Source organism: Abramis brama (genome assembly GCF_963993115.1).
Source record: "Abramis brama genome assembly, chromosome: 10".
Lineage (NCBI taxonomy): Eukaryota > Metazoa > Chordata > Actinopteri > Cypriniformes > Leuciscidae > Abramis > Abramis brama.
In genome coordinates this window covers 33,315,553-33,321,111 of record NC_139972.1, presented here as the reverse complement: position 1 = coordinate 33,321,111, position 5,559 = coordinate 33,315,553, and positions in this window count along the sequence as shown.

Sequence of the window (5,559 nt, the reverse complement as noted above, 5' to 3'; positions counted from 1 at the left end):
TCAATATTGTGGAATATTATTACTTTTTAAAATAACTGTTTTCTGTTTTAATACATTGTTAAATGTAATTTATTCCTGAGATAAGCTGAATTTTCAGCATCATTGCTCTAGTCTTTAGTGTCACATGATCCTTCAGAAATACTAATATGCTGATTTGCTGCTCAAGAAACATTTCTTATTATTATCGATGTTGAAAACATTTTTGTGCTCTGTAAATATGGAAGATATTATTTTCAGGATTCTTTGATGAACAGAAAGTTCAAAATAAATTGAGTGTCAGCGTCAGTTCTGGCAGGCCAGGTAGTCAAGACGCTGCTAATGCTATTTGCTAACAACACTGTCCCGTTAGCTGATCTGCTTCAGCTGAGCTGCATTAGCTGGTTAACTCCCCTCGCTGCTCAATGGCCAAAGCTCAAACAAGGCGCCCTATTTAAAGCACATTCAGTTTCAGTGTTGGGAGTAACGCGTTACAAAAGTAATTAATTACTGTAATGCATTGCTTTTTGCTGTAACGCGGTAATGTAAGGCATTACAGGGGGAAAAAATGTAATATTTTACTCGGTACAAATGTCAGTAACGCGCGTTACAAGCATTGTTAGTTAACCTGGAATAAAGTGGTAGTTTTTTTTTTCTTCATACAAATTCGCCAAAATCACCACGAGATCAGCAGAGGAGAAACGTCCGCGCAAAATGTTTCACTTCCTGTACGTTAATCAGACAGAGCAGAGATGAGTGAGCCTGCAGCGGATAGTACATTCTCAACAGCGAGAGAGGGAGTTTCCTGGGGCCGGTTGCACCAGCTGTGCGTAAGTTATAACTTAGCCTAGTTTTGACGTAAATGGACAATAAGTTACGACTTGCGCACTTCTAAATATTTTTGCGTTGCACCATTAAACTTAGTTGAAGCGTAACTCTACGTATAAACTAAATATTTACGGCAGCCTCCGATCAGGAGTAACGGATGAAATAAAATAACAGACAGACTGAACTGCATCAATAAGCTCTTCTTTTACCTGACAGACTTCGATTCTTTAGACATATATGATTATGCTCACATTTACACTCGCTTACATTTTAAGAGAGAGAACATTATGTGAAAAGATTACTTTGTTAGCGGCTATCTTTAACACGAACCCATCCTAAACAGCGCGCCGCTGCGTGCATCGGTCCACGTTGTGCATGTCAAATATCAGTCATAATCAATAAATGTAATTTCTTATGTTTTTTGTATCAATATTTATTTATTGATCCTTATTCATTTCATTTCAAATACAGTTTCTGAATGTTATTTACATATAAAAACACTTATGCTATTCATGATCAAGTATCGTATTTAATGGAAACTTATTTTTACCGTTAGTAACGTGAGGCAAAAGAATGAAGGATAAACTGAAATTCACAGCATTTCAACACAACATCTGCTCACGTATTTGAAGGCTGCTATTGGATCATCGAGGCTAAATGTCATGCGACTACGCATTACTTTACGGAGAGCTTACGACCTACTAGCTACGTTCTGCCTTTCGAACAAATGGTGCAACGGAATAAAGTTCAGAGTTAGTTACAAACTAGCTAGTAGTTACTAAACCTCTAGTGTGGACTTTACGTTCCAATTTAAGAAAGAACTTACGAACGGCTGGTGCAACCCTACCCTGCTTACCAGTCGCAGTGGTCCAGCGCCGTTTCCATGGCAACTCTGCGCCGCGGCCGCTCCAGTGTTTGAAAGCGACATGAATGTTCAAAGTTCACGCGCACGGCCATTGATTAAACCACATCAAAATCATGCAGCATTTACAAACATCTAGAATTAGAACATTACTTAAATAAAAATCTCATTAATATTAAATTATACATTTAAAACTGATTTTGGAGATCTATGACTCGTTCATAGACCAAATGGCCTATGCCCACACTACTGCAGTCACTCACAATAATAATAAAAATAAAAATATTTGGCTTAGTTATTATTCATTAGTTATTTTTATTTTTGCTAAAGTTTAAGCCTAAAGTTTACCCCGGGCTTAAAGTAAAAAGATGTCTGTACCATGCGTCCATGCAAAGTACCATGGTAATATTTGAGGTACCATGGTTATATCTGAGGTAGTATGTACCATGGTAATATGTACGGCAGAATGTACCATGGTTATATCTGAGGTACTAGGGCATGTACCATGGTAAATCTGAGGTACCATACTATGTACCATAGTAACATACTGTACAGTATAGTACTTCAGATATTATCATCATGGTACCATGATAATATCTGAAGTACTATAAAGTATGTACCATGGTTATATCTGAGGTACTATGGTATGTACCATGGTAAATCTGAGGTACCATACTATGTACCATAGTAACATCTACAGTACCATGCAATGTACCATGGTACCATGATAATATCTGAACTACTATATAGTATGTACCATGGTTATATGTAAGGTACCATGGTACTACCATGGTACTACTATGGTATACCATGGTATGTACTATAGTACATCATGGTAAAATTTCTTATGGGTCCAAGCTCAGTCGGATACCACATCACCTTCTACTGGATGTGTAATGAGCTAATTGAGCATCATAAGCTACATTTAGATTGCCAAATCCATATTTGCAGTTATTTTGGTGTGAGTAACTTAAAAGTAATGCAATAGTAGTGTAATGCCTTACATTTTAAATACAGTAATATTGTAATGTAACGAATTACTTTGAAATGACAGTAACAAGTAATAAATAACGCATTACAGTTTCGAAGTAACTTGCCCAACACTGTTCAGTTTGCTCATACATGCTTGCTGCTCGCTTCTGCTGATCTGTACGCTGGTAAAAAGCTGTTTAATTCCTTCATCTAGCTTGTTTCTCAGAAGGTGGCTTAGTCATCTCTTCATAGCGCTTACTCTGTAGACCGTCAAAACAGTTCAAAGACAGATAATTCTAGGTAACAGCATGTTTTAGCTATTGCGGTCTTGAATAGTCATTTCAGTAATTAATTAATCATTTTTACCATAATATAAATCGCTAAATTAGGGCGGCTCAGACGACACAGTTTGAGACACTCAATTTCTGTTTTGGGGGGATAGCTCATCTAGTCAAAATAACGTGAGCGCCCTTATGCTGCTGCTGCATCCCCTCATGCTGATAATGCTGTCCCTATATGTGGCTGCTATCTCCTCATACTGCGCTGTCCCCTGACTTCTGCTAATTCATGAATGGTCAGGGGACTCATCTGATCAGAACATACTGCTGCTGCTGTCCCCTGATTCTGCTAACTCATGGGTGGTCAGGACTCATCTGATTATAACATATTGCAAATTATCCATATATATTTGTAGATTACTAAGCATATAAATTGTTAAAATAAAATCATCCTCTGTATCTCAGAGGATTGCCAGGTGTGGTTTTGTTTGGGGGGATATTTTAGCTCTCACAGTCCTAAACTGTGTGAGCGTTCCCTAATGCTGCTGCTGCTGTCCTCTGACTCTCTGCTATTTCATGGTGCTCAAAGGTCAGAGGACTCCCTGAACAGAGCCATACCGCCAAATTTCAATTCAGGAACATCAACTTGTTTGCAATCTATTCAATAAAAATTCTTTATTTTTATTGTCTGTGTGTTCTTGACTTAATGGACCTGACAGAAATTGAGCGTCAGCGTCAGTTCTGGCAGGCCAGGTAGTCAAGACGCTGCTAATAAAGACAAAAATGAAGACAAAATACATGATTTTTAGCCAGGGTCACTCTAAAGTAACTGACATTTCAATTATAACTTCAAATGATTTACCATTAGAAAGAGTGAGTTCTTATAAATATTTAGGTATATGGATGGATGAAAGATTAGCATTTGATGTACATATTGATCATTTGTTGAAGAAGCTTAGGCCAAAATTAGGTTTCTTTTATCGTTTAAAAAACTGTTTCCCCTATGAGGCCCGAAAGAAAATAGTAGAGAGTGCTTTTTTATCTATAATCGACTATGGTGATCTTCTTTATATGCATGCAGCTACATCTCTACTTAGAAAACTAGACTCTGTGTATCATGCAGCTTTGCGTTTTGTCTCCGGTGCAGAATCACGGACGCATCATTGTATTTTATATGATTCTTTATCTTGGTCATCTTTATATCAAAGGAGAAAGCTACACATGTATTTATTTATCGCAAAAGCTCTTTTGGGTAAATTACCTTTCTATATATCAAATCTTTTAATTTATTCTACAAATAATTATCATACTAGGTCAGGTTCCCACATTAGGCTAAAAGTCCCAAGGGTATTGTCAGAATTTAGCAAAAGTGCATTTTCCTTTTATGCTCCATGGGCTTGGAACGAATTGCAAAATGTTCTTAATTTAGACGCACTTCCAACCTTAAGCACTTTTAAACGTCTTTTGCAAAATGTTTTACAGGATACTTGTAATTGTTTTAATTGATTTGCTTTAACCTAACTTTTGATTGTTGTAATTTGTGGTGTTGTCTTATTGTTATTATTTTGTGTGAAACTCTATGTGCTGCTATCTTGACCAGGTCTCGCTGGAAGAAGAGATAATAATATTTCAATGTGATTCTCCTGGCTAAATAAAGGAAAAATAAATAAATAAATAAAAATAATGCTATTTGCTAACAACACTGACCCGTCAGCTGATCTGCTTCAGCTGAGCTGCATTAGCTCGTTAACTCCCCTCGCTGCTCAATGGCCAAAGCTCAAACAAGGCGCCCTATTTAAAGCACATTCAGTTGCTCATACATGCTTGCTGCTCGCTTCTGCTGCCCGCCACCTCCCCAGCTCCTCCTTATGCATAACGTGGCATTTGCTATGTCATGTTCACTGCTCTGTTCACAGGGGGGATATTTTAGCTCTCACAGTCCTAAACTGTGTGAGCGTTCCCTAATGCTGCTGCTGCTATCCTCTGACTCTCTGCTATTTCATGGTGCTCATGAAAGGTCAGATGACTCCCTGAACAGAGCCATACCGCCAAATTTCAATTCCAGAACATCAACTTGTTTGCAATCTATTCAATAAAAATTCTTAAATTATTTTTATTGTCTGTGTTTTCTTGACTTAATGGACCTAACAGAACAGTATTTATTTGAAATAGAAATATATATAAATTACTGACCCCAATCTTTTAAACAGCAGTATATATATATATATATATATATATATATATATCATGGGAGAATTATTTCAGTGATGGGAAATATAACCCAGAGATGTTCTTTGTGAGTTCACTATTATATATATATATTTATTTATTTTTTTCTGTGATGTTGAGCGCCACTGGGAGAGAAATAAGAGTGTGGTGTGCTCCACTGAAGCAAAAGACTGGGAATCTGCTGTCTCTGGAGATAAGGTGAGGGACTAATAGGCCTAATCCTCTATTAATCCATATACTATTGCCAAAAGTACAAATGCTGTTTGAATTCTACATACATGAAATGGTAGATAAAATGCTAGGGTTCTGTTTCAAACCCTAGTGATCTGCTTTCTAAGCCAGTCTTGCGAGTAAACAAAATAGTGGTGCTACTAATTTATCTGTCATGCTGTACAGTTCAGACACTCACTGGAA